This window comes from Triticum urartu, chromosome 6A (genome assembly GCF_056163025.1).
Source record: "Triticum urartu cultivar PI428250 chromosome 6A, HENAU_Tu73, whole genome shotgun sequence".
NCBI lineage: Eukaryota > Viridiplantae > Streptophyta > Magnoliopsida > Poales > Poaceae > Triticum > Triticum urartu.
Genome location: NC_141878.1, coordinates 2,567,655 through 2,580,048, shown reverse-complemented (window position 1 = coordinate 2,580,048; position 12,394 = coordinate 2,567,655). Strand labels below are relative to the sequence as shown.

Below are 12,394 nucleotides of genomic sequence, written 5' to 3'. Positions count from 1 at the left end.
TTTTCAGGCTGCGTGCCGTTGCAACGAGCCTCTCGTGGAGATTCTTCTGCTCCATGGGTTTATCCGGCGTGAGGTCGTCCGGAATGCCGTTTTCGCCGGAGGAGGGATGTTCGGTTTCTCCATCCGTGTTGCTCTAAGGCCTGCTCGTCGTCTACAGGCTTGTCCTGCTCTATGGCTGGGTTTTTATCGAGGCGGGGCTTGGGTCGGCGTTTACGCCGACGCTTTGATTGCTTTTCGGGGGGTCGATATCCTGTTCCATCCCCTTTTTCCTCGTTGTCGCTTCCTTTAGGGGTATCCACCATGTATACCTCGTGAGGTGAGGTGGCTGCCCAATGCCCTATGGGCGTTGGTTCGTTGGTATCTCCTGCATCATCATCCATGCTGTCGATGTCTCCGGAGTCAAAGTTAAGCACGTCGTTTAAATTGTCGACAGTGGCAACCAAGTGGGTGGTGGGTGGGCTTTGAATTTCTTCGTCGTCCGTATCCCATCCTCGCTGACCGTAATCCGGCCAGGGATCTCCTGACAAAGAGAGAGACTTAAGAGAATTCAGGATGATGCCAAAAGGCGAGTGCTGAAAGATGTCTGCGGCGGTGAACTCCATTATCGCCGCCCAATCGGATTCGATCGGCAGGGGCACGCGGGATTCGGAGTTCGGGGAGGAGCCCAGATCCTCTGAGTCACGAGTTATGCAGAGTGCGGGGCTAGCGTTCGGCTCGATCGCCTTTGAGATCACAGCCCCCGAGGTGGCGTCCAACCGCTCGTCCTCGATTGGCACAATAGGGTCCGAGTTAGAGGTCGGAACCGATGCGTGTGCAGCCTCCAGGACACTATCCGGAGGTAGAGCTAGATCATGCCCCTCGAGATGGTGCGGTGCTCTTCGCCGTGGCTCGAACCCGTCGAAGATCAAGTCTCCGCGGATGCCAGCCGTGTAGTTTAAGCTTCCAAACCTGACTTGATGGCCAGGGGCGTAGCTTTCGATCTGCTCCAAGTGGCCAAGAGAATTGGCCCGCAGAGCGAAGTCGCCGAAGACGAAGATCTGCCGGGGAGAAAAGTCTCACCCTGGACCGCATCGTTGTTGATGATCAAAGGAGCCATCGGGCCTAAAGGCGATGACGCAGAGGAACTCTCAATGAAAGCACCAATGTCGGTGTCAAAACCGGCGGATCTCGGGTAGATGGTCCCGAACTGTGCGTCTAGGCCGGATGGTAACAGGAGGCAGGGAACACGATGTTTTACCCAGGTTCGGGCCCTCTCGATGGAGGTAAAACCCTACGTCCTGCTTGATTAATATTGATGATATGGGTAGTACAAGAGTAGATCTACCATGAGATCGAGGAGGCTAAACCCTAGAAGCTAGCCTATGGTATGATTGTTGTATGATGATGTTGTCCTACGGACTAAAACCCTCCGGTTTATATAGACACCGGATAGGGTTAGGGTTACATAGAGTAGGTTACAATGGTAGGAGATCTTGAATATCCGCATCGCCAAGCTTGCGTTCCACGCCAAGGAAAGTCCCATCCGGACACGGGACGTAGTCTTCAATCTTGTATCTTCATAGTCCTAAAGTCCGGCTCAGGGTATAGTCCGACTACCCGAACACCCCCTAATCCAGGACTCCCTCAGCGACGTTAATAGACTAATTCATATAGGTGTGTTCATTAGAAGATGTTCTGCAGGACAACATCTCTGCTTACCCGAATAAGCTACTGGAAACACATTAAGATAAGTATCAACCTGCCATGCAGATCAGGAGAGTATTGCATCTTCACAGAGTGGGATAGTTAATATAGGGATACTCTCCTCCCAGCAGACCAATAGCTTGTCTCCCACTTTTACTTCACGGGATCTCCGATCACATAGAGTGGGTTACCACTATGGACAACTCATGCGGTGGGTCTCAAGCCCATCTCCATCGATGCATTATCTATCATGTTACATGATAGACCCTTTCTGAAGGGATCTGCCAAGTTTTTCGACGTTTGGATATAATCCAACGTAATAACTCTGGAGTTCCTCAATTTTCTGATAGATTTTAGTCTCCTCTTCACATGTCTTGAGGACTTCATATTGTCTTTTGAACTGTTTATCTTGATGATCATAGTTTGATTATCACAGTCCATCAGGATATGGGGTATTGGTTTTTCAACCATAGGTAAGTCCATCAAGAGTTCACGAAGCCAATCTGCTTCAATAGTGGCAGTGTCTAATGTTGTGCGTTCTACTTCCATAGTTGACCTCGTTAAGATGGTCTGCTTGCAAAACTTCCAGGAAACAACGCCACCACCAAGTGTAAAAACATAACCACTTGTGGCCTTAATCTCATCAACATCAGATATCCAGTTTGAGTCACTATAACCCTCCAGTACCATTGGATACCCGGTGTAGTGAATCTCATAGCTCGCGGTGCCTTTCAAATAGCGCATAACTCTCTCAAGTGCATGCCAATGATCACCTCATAACTCGCAGTGCCTTTCAAATAGCGCATAACACTCTCGCGGTGCCTTTCAAATAGCTCGCGGTGCCTTTCAAATATGAGCAAATTACTATGAGATTTAATCCAAATAAATATAAGATAAATCATGACTACAGTAGCAGAGATTAAACTAATCATGCGAACTAGCATAGCAAATGAATAGATCACATCCATGACACATACTAGAAATATGAATTCTACCACGATCTCGAACAGGAAGGATAGAATCACATACGGTGCAGCGGTAGTAGCACCACCGGCGTTGACGTTGTCTCCCATGTCGTCGAGGATGAGGTTGCCGAGGTCGGGGAAGAAGTCGTCGTTCGCGAAGTCGTCGCTGCCAGCAGTAGCGCGAGTGCGCTCCCCAAAAATCTGATCGCCCCTCTCCCGTACAGGATTACAAGAGGCGGGGTTCCAGAGGCCTGCTGTCCTTCTCTCGATGCACGCCGAAAGGACGGATGGAGAAGACTTGGTTGGCGGCGCAATGATTTGGTACGGTGGTGAGAAACCATACAAAACGGCGGCGGCTAGGGTAGACGTCTGCTTGAGTTTATAGTGCGGGCCGGGCAGGTCGTGAGAGTAAAGAATCGGAAACGGTTCAGTAATTAACGTGCATAGCTCTGTCCTCGAGCATGCATAACTCTGTCCTCGGCTCGGCTCAATCCCGCAACCCGCGGCGTGGCGTGGTGTGCCGAGGCGAGCGAGGAGGAGGAGCGCGCGTGTAGGTCTCCTCTTCTCATGCTCATACAAGTGGTAGAAGAGCTAACCTTATAAAGAGGTGCAACTCTCTCTCAACTTCCAGGGTGGGACTAAACTTTACCCTCACTCACTCCACTCACATATATGCATGAATGGGCCAAGAGAATTTTAGTTGAGCTTTCGGCCAAAGGCCTACTAGCAAAATTCCAACAGTTACATGCAAGACGCCGTCCTGAGCTTCACTTAAGCCGCCTCACCACTCTCTCCTCGCTGCATATTGATATAGTCAAGAATCAAATCGAATTGAATAAAACTACTTGTACAGGTTGTACAAGGATGTACCTCAAGTGGGCACGGCTAGCAGGACGGCGTTCCAGTTAAGTCCATGTTCCGGCGAGATTAGAAGGGCTTGACAACATGAGATTGGAGGTTGAGGATGCTTCAGGTGGCACCAGAGAAGATTTGGACGGATGGGGAGAGGAAGGAGAACAGGCGGATGGCAGAGAGGCGGTGCGGGGCAGCGGCGGCGGGTGGCCGGAGAGGCCGCGTGCGGAGGCGGTGGCGGCGTACCCGTACGCATCGAATGCGAGCCCTCGTGCTCGTGTGTGCCTGTGTTTTTCTTTTACAATTCTGCTCGCTCGTGTGTATTTCTTCTCCATCGTATGGCCGAGGCTCACCCACGGAACGTTTTCTCTACAGACTTAAAATAGCATTATGGGTTGAATACGTAATTTATGAGTGGTTTTTTTATAAAAATGCCACGACGATGAATCTAATAAAGTCAGTCCGTCCTTTATTATTATTAGGGAAAGATGTATGGATAATTTGTGCTATTTTTTATACGAACTTTGATGAATATTGGCCGGTTTGCATGAAATTTGTCGTGTTAGATCAAAAGCGGGTTAAAACGTATCCGAGCAGTGTTGAATAACGATGCTCCCGCATCCATGTCCGTGGACTGGTCTTCCTTAACTCGTGCATCCATCTCTTGTCTCCGGCAGACATTGATGATGATATGTTGCCCACGGCACAACAAAGGAGACGAAGAGAGGAGCGGCCGGCAATATCGTACATCATCATCCTGTCTTGCTGTTCACCTCCTTACGTATATCAAGTGCAACATGCCCATCAGGGCCGGCCAGTAGTAATATTTTTATTTTATCCCGGACCGCAATGGTGCCCATCACCATCAAGGACTCCTATGACCGACTCATTGTAAACTAGTATTGGCCATCATACACTGTAAGACTGCACTGACTGACTTCTGGTGATACCAACCTTTTGAAACGATCAAGTCTCGCGCCGACATATCATATGCATATCTCTGCATGGTACGTAACAGCCTTTGTGTTGCTGACAGATGGCAAACTCTGAATCAAGGCGGGCATTTGAGTGCTATGCTGACGACGGACAGAAATATTACTAGACCAGTTAAGCTAAGCTAGCATATATATGAAACACATACGCAAATGCTACTTGCAAACCAAACCAAGAGCGCATGCAACGAGGGACACAACAATATGGGTCGTCATCGCATAGCCATGAGCTTGCTACACTCACTTGTTGCCATCATGTTGATCATTGGTACGAGCGCTGACGATGAGGCCGCGCTGCTTACTTTCAAAGCACAGCTCAGCCCTCGCGGCTCGCTGCTGGCCTCCTGGAACACCAGCGGCGGCTTCTGCAGCTGGGAAGGCGTGACCTGCAACCGCAGGCCGGCGCGGGTGGTGGCGCTGGGATTGACTGGCGCTGGGCTCGCCGGAGCACTCTCCCCGGCCATCGGGAACCTAACGTTCCTGCGGACGCTCGACCTGAGCTTTAACTCTCTTCACCGGGACATTCCGGCCAGCCTAGGCGGCCTCCGCCGCCTGCAGAGACTTTACTTAGACGACAACTCCTTCTCGGGTACGTTGCCGGCAAACCTAACCTCATGTGTTAGCCTGACTGAAATCAGACTGGACAACAACACACTTGGTGGGCGCATCCCGGCTGAGCTCGGTGAGAAGCTCACAAACTTGGTACTGATCACGTTGAGAAACAACCACTTCATAGGGCCCATCCCAGCGTCGCTGGCCAATCTGTCCTATCTAGAGATACTCGACCTCTCCCGTAACCAACTCACTAGCTCGATCCCTCCAGGTCTCGGTACCATCGAGAGCATGCAGTATTTCAATCTAGTTGGAAACCTCCTCACTGGTATGCTTCCAACTTCTCTCTACAACTGGTCATCGCTGGAATTCTTGTTTGTAGGAATTAATATGCTAGACGGAAGCATTCCAGATGATATCGGTAACAATTTCCCCAAGTTGGAATTTCTCAACTTAAATTCTAATCACTTCACTGGGGTCCTTCCTTCATCACTTTCCAATATGTCTAATCTCAGACATCTTAGTCTCGCTTTAAATAGATTTAGTGGGTATGTGCCTCCAACATTGGGGAGGCACGGAGCTCTCCAATTAGTAAACTTGGCTGAAAATAAACTTGAAGCAAATGACCACAAAGGGTGGGAATTCATCACTTCTTTGGCAAACTGTAGCCGACTGGAGCAATTGGTACTCGGCACAAATTCTTTTGGAGGACGGCTACCGGGTTCAATTGTGAATCTCTCAATGACTCTCCATGACTTATATATAGCACACAATGGGGTCTCTGGGGTTATTCCTACAGACATCGGCAATTTGGTCGGTCTCAAAAGGCTTATGATTGCAAATACTTCCATATCTGGAGTGATTCCAGAAAGCATTGGCAAGCTGGAGAACTTGATCGATCTAAGCCTGTACACCAATAGATTGTCTGGCCTCATACCGCCCATGCTAGGAAACCTTTCACGTTTGATTATCGTTAATGCACGTAACAACAACTTGGAGGGGCCAATTCCAGTAAGCTTGGGAAATTTGAGAAACCTCTTCGTAGTTGATTTGTCAAAGAATTACCATCTTAACGGCTCAATACCAAGAGTGATTTTAAAATTACCCAACCTTTCCTGGTATTTGGACTTGTCGTACAATTCCTTTTCTGGACCAATTCCTGGTGAAGTTGGTAGCTTGATAAACCTTAATCGACTTACTCTGTCAGGAAACCGATTGTCTGGCAAGATACCCAACAGTATTCAGAATTGCATTGTGTTGGAATGGCTATCATTAGACAGTAATTTGTTTGAGGGAAGCATACCTCGAGCACTGACAAATATTAAGGGGCTCAGTGTACTAAACCTGACCATGAATAAGTTCTCTGGTAATATTCCTCATGCTCTTGCCAATATTAGAAATCTGGATGGGTTGTACCTAGCACACAACAACTTTTCAGGACCGATCCCAATAGTTCTACAGAATTTGACATCATTGTCAGAACTGGATGTATCCTTCAACAATTTTCAAGGTGAGGTGCCAATTGAAGGTGTTTTCAGAAACATCACTTACGCAGCGATTGCCGGGAACATCAATTTGTGTGGTGGTACACCTCTACTTCATTTGGCTCCATGCCCTACGAGCAAGAACAAAATAAAGATGCCAAAGTCTCTTGTAATTTTACTAGCGACAACTGGAGCAATCTTTTTCACACTTTCAGTTATTCTTCTTGTTTGGGTACTCTGCAAGAATCTCAACCCACGCCACAAGACATTAGCACAAAATTTTTAGGTTGTGATCATCATCACAAGAGAATCTCATATGTTGCATTATTAAGGGGAACTAACGAATTTTCAGAAGCCAACTTGCTTGGGAGAGGAAGTTATGGTGCAGTGTATAAGTGTGTTTTGGACACTGAAGAAAGAGCATTGGCTATCAAGGTGTTTAACCTTGGTCAATCTAGGTATTCCAAGAGTTTTGAGGTTGAATGTGAGGCCATGAGAAGAATACGACACCGTTGTCTCAAGATCATTACTTCTTGTTCAAGCGTCAACCACCAAGGTCAAGAGTTCAAGGCATTGATTTATGAGTTCATGCCCAATGGTAACTTGGATGGTTGGCTTCATCAGTCTCAAGAGCCCACTACAAACAACACGCTAAGCCTTGCCCAGAGGCTAGATATGGCTGTGAATGTTGTGGATGCAGTAGAATATCTGCACAACCACTGTCAACCATTGGTAATACATTGTGATCTTAAGCCAAGCAACATTCTTCTTGCTGAAGATATGAGCGCACGAGTTGGAGACTTTGGCATATCAAAGATCCTTCAAGAAAATACAAGAGAAGGGGTGCAAACTTCATATAGCTCAACTGGAATTAGAGGTTCCATAGGCTATGTTGCTCCAGGTGACCGAAACTTTTCTAACTTTCTATTTTACTTTTCAGTCGAATATGGCATGTTAACCACAAGACATTGCCTAATTGCAGAGTACGGAGAATGTTCTACATTCTCAACAGCGGGTGACATTTATAGTCTTGGCATATTGCTGCTCGAGATGTTTACAGGAAGGAGCCCAACAGAAGACACATTTAGAGATTCATTGGATCTGCACAGGTTTGTTGAGGATGCTCTTCCAGACAGAACCTTGGAGATAGCTGACCCCACAATGTGGCTGCACAATGGACGACATGATAGCACTACAAGTATTAGGATCCAGCAGTGCTTGGTCTCGGTCTTGAGGCTTGGTATATCCTGCTCAAAGCAACAACCTCGAGAACGAGCATTGACGAGAGATGCAGTGGTGGAGATGCACACAATCAGAGATGCATACCTTCAGTTTACAAGGGAGCATGGAGCAGAAAGAGAAGCCTCGACCGAGCCCTACAATTTTATTTAAAAAATGCACAACCATGGGGTTCTGTAATAATAGCATTAGAGCAGGTTGTAGGGAGTTCAGAAATCAAGCAGTGTAATTGTTCTTCCACTATTTCAGAATTGTACACATGCAGGCTATATTATTACTTCATGCTTCAGACTGTAGAGAGTTTGAGAAGTTCCTTTTTGTCTATTTTCATATTCTAATTTTTTTTCCAAGCAATGATCCGAATTTATTGTTTGTATTACTATGAGGATAGCGATGCCTGAAAATGTAGACACAATATTTGACAAGTTTTAGATGCGCACCTCCTGTTTGTCTGTGAGCATATAGAAGTGTAGACGAGGAGAGGAATGAGAGAATGCACCTTGGGTGCTCTCGAGTGTATTACTCAGGCTAATATAGCCGGGTTACAGAGGGGGCGCCGAGCGCAGTTACATGAGGCGCGAGGTGCGCGAGGTGGTGCTACAACGTGGGCATGCACGAGTACGTGCAGGAGTGCTAGACTAGAGACGTTACAATCAACACCCCGCCGTACTCTGAGCATCGGGTGGCCGGATGCACAGGATGGAACGGAATTCTTGGAACGCCGGCATCAGGAGGCCCTTCATCAGGATGTCGGCGAACTGCTGCGTGGTCGAGACATGGAGAACGCGCAGTTGGCCCACAACAACCTTCTCGCGGACAAAATGGATGTCGAGCTCGATGTGTTTGGTGCGCCGGTGATGCACTGGGTTGTCAGCCATGTAAACAGAGGAGATATTGTCGCAGTAGGTCACCGTGGCTGTGGGCAGAGGCACGCACAGTTCACCGAGAAGCTGGCGCAGCCAGCAGCATTCTGTAACGGCGTTGGCGACGGCGCGGTACTCCGCCTCCGCACTGGAGCGGGAGATGGTCGGTTGGCACTTCGACGACCAGGAGACGAGCGAGTTGCCGAGGAAGACGGCGTAGCCAGACGTGGAGTGGCGCGTATCGGGGCACCCGGCCCAGTCGGCGTCGGTGTAGGCCACCAGGTCGAGTGAAGTAGAGCGGTGCAGATGGAGCCCGTGCGTCGACGTGCCGCGCAGGTAGTGCAGGATCCGTTTGACGAGGGAGTGGTGCTACTCGCGCGGGTCGTGCATGAAGAGGCAAGCTTGCTGGACCGCATAGGCGAGGTCAGGGTGCGTGAGAGTGATGTACTGGAGCGCGCCCACCAGGCTACGGTACTCCGAGGCGTCGCGGACGGGCGCGCCCACGGCGGCGGACATCTTCGAGTGCGTGTCCACTGGCGTTGACACGGGCTTGCAAGCGGTCATGTTAGCACGATCCAATAGCTCGTCAGGATACTTCTGTTGGGAGAGGAAGAAGCTGGCGCGGCTCCACATCAAAAATTCTGTTTTTATCATTTACCTACTCGAGGACGAGCAGGAATTAAGCTTGGGGATCCTTGATACGTCTCCAACGTATCTAAATTTTTTTATTGTTCCATGCTATTATATTATTTGTTTTGGATGTTAATGCGCTTTATTTTACACTTATATTATTTTTGAGACTAACCTATTAACCCAAGGCACAGTGCAAATTGCTGTTTTTTTTGCCTATTTCAGTGTCTCGTAGAAAAAGAATATCAAAGGGAGTCCAAACGGAATGAAACTTTCGGGAGCGTGATTTTTGGAACAAACATGATCCATAGGACTTGGAGTGGACGTTAAGAAATGAACGATGCGTCCACGAGGCAGGGGGCGCGGCTACCCCCCTGTGCGCGCCCTCCCCTCTCATGGGCCCCTCATGGCTCAACCAAACTACTTCTTCCTCCTATATATGTTCACATACTCCGAAAACATCCAGGAGCACCACGAAACCCTATTTCCACCGCCGCAACCTTCTGTAACCAAGAGATCCCATATTGGGGTCTTTTTCGGAGCTTCGCCGGAGGGGGCATTGATCACAGAGGTCCTCTACATCAACTCCATGGCCCCTCCATTGATGTGTTACTAGTTTACTTCAGACCTTCAGGTCCATAGTTAGTAGCTAGATGGCTTCTTCTCTCTCTTTGAATCTCAATACAAAGTTCTCCTCGATCTTGTTGGAGATCTATTCGATGTAACTCTTTTTGGGGTGTGTTTGTCGATATCCGATGAATTATGGGTTTATGATCTTGTCTATCTATGAACGATATTTGATTCTTTGAAATCTTTTGGTGCACGGGCCAGTCGCGCGCGGCGGCGACGGTTAGGACAGCACGGATGGTAGCTGCTTTGACAACTGGCGAGAATGTCTTATCAAAGTCCACACCAGGGCGTTGCGAGAACCCGCAGACTACCCATCTTGCCTTGTAGCGATCCAGGGATCCATCAGCTTTGAGCTTATGCCTGGACAACCATTTTCCCGTGACAATGTTGGCACCCCTGGGCCGAGGCACGAGCGTCCATGTCCTGTTTGCCATGAGCGCAGTGTATTCATCCTGCATAGCGGTTAGCCAATGGATATCACGAAGCGCGGCGGACATGGACTTGGGCACGGGTGAGATGGTGGAGACGGCAGAAGCAGTGTTTGTTTCAGCATATTTGGGGTTGGGAAGGAACTTGCCGGCGCGCCCACGGGTGATCATAGCGTGCGTGGGCACGTGGGAGGCGTGAGCAGGCAACGGTGTGCTGGGGTTGCTGTTGGAGCGTTGGCGGGACTGGAGTTCACGGTAGGTGCGGAGTCCGGCGACGCGGTGAACGTAGGAGAGTCAGCAGCTACCAGAGAGCTGGGTGGTGTGTGTGGGTCATGGTGACGATCGGAGAGCTGGGCAGGTGTGCGACCGTGATAGGAGGTGGGGAAGTGGTAGGGCATGGTCGGGATCGCTGCGAGCCAGGCCGGCGTGGGACGACTGGCAGGGGTAGCTGATCAGTTTCATCGTTAGGAGGTGTGGGTTCAGTGGTAGCGTGGGAGAAGGGGAAGTGCGTCTCGTCGAAGACGACATGGCGTGAGACGAGAACGCGGTTGTTTGTGCGATCGAGGCAGCGGTATCCCTTGCGCTCGGAGGAATAGCCGGGGAAGACACAAGCTGCAGAGCGCAGAGCGAGTTTGTGCGGGGTAGTGGCTGTGATGTTGGGGTAGCAGAGACACCGAAACACGAGCAGCGACGCGTTGTCAGGGTGTATGTCGTGGAGAAGGAAGAAGGGGGTGTGGTCGTGGCGAGTGCGGCACGAGCGACGGTTGAGGAGGAATGTGGCCGTGTTAAGAGCTTCGGCCCAGTACGTGAACGGCATGGATGTGTGCGTGAGGAGCGAGCGAACAGTGTCGTTCAGGGTGCGGAGTACTCGCTCAGCTCGCCCGTTTTGTGGTGATTTGTATGGGCAAGAAAAACGGAGAGAGATGCCCTCGTTGGAGAGGAAGGCGCGAGCAATATAGTTGTCGAACTCTCGTCCGTTGTCGCACTGGAGAGCGAGCAAGTTCAGGTTGAACTGTCGACGAGCGAAGCGGGCAAATCATCGTATAAGAGGAAAAACTTCAGATTTGCGATGAAGGGGATATGTCCACACAAAGTGACTATAATCATCGAGAAGAACAAGATAGTACTGCTTGCCCGATACACTGGGCACGGGCGAGGTCCAAACATCGCAGTGCACTAATTGAAAAGGAAAGTACGACACATGTTCTGAAGAAGAAAACGGGAGCCTAACGCTCTTTCCTAACTGACAGTCATGGCAGATGTGTGACGGCGAGCTGGGGAGATGGACGGAGCAGGCACGCAGCATGCGGTGGAGGACGTCATGGCCTGGGTGGCCCAGTCGTTGATGCCACCGGTCCAGCGAGGCGACACTTGCGGCGTGGGCGAGGTGGCGATCGGGCTGCGTGACTGGGTAGATTTCATCGTTAGATTTACACCGGAGGATCACCCGCTTCGTCCTTCGATCCTTGACAACGAACCCCACATCGTCAAATTCAACATTAACGGGATTGTCACGAGCTAGTTTCTTGACAGAGACAAGATTTTTGATGAGGTTGGGAGAGACTAGAACATGGCGCAGGGTAAGAGGATCAGCGGACGTGGGGATGTGGGCAGTGCCAGAGTGTGTAACCGCGAACGATGATCCATCGCCAACCACTATGCGAGAAGAATGACAAGGGTTGGAGGAGGTGAGCAAACCTGACGACGAGGCCATGTGTGAGGATGCTCCGGTGTCCAGGTACCAGTCCCCGCTAGGCTACGGTGGATGCGGCTGCTGGACGTGCATGTTGTTGAGGGCGTGCGCCAGCGAGGACTGGTCCCAGCCAGCCTGAGCTGAGGACGAGGACACCCCCGCCGTAGGCGCACCGTAGAGAGGGTAAGGTGGGACGACGCCGGGGGTCCAGTGCGCAGGAAGCGCGCCGTATGAGGCCGATGGCGGAGCGGAGTAGTGCGAGGCCACCCCAGTGAACGGTGCGTGTCCACCAGGGAGAGGGCCGAGCACACCCGCGCCAGGGGCGTGCGGACGCCACGGCACCGGCTAGGCGTGCACCATGCCCGTCCAGGGCGCGTGAGCAG

General features: G+C 50.3%; 1 pseudogene; it reads left to right on the top strand.

Annotated features, from left to right (window-relative positions):
* The first annotated feature begins 4,662 nt into the window (after positions 1 to 4,662).
* On the top strand, positions 4,663 to 7,920 carry LOC147962936 (uncharacterized; annotated as a pseudogene).
* Positions 7,921 to 12,394: the final 4,474 nt, after the last annotated feature.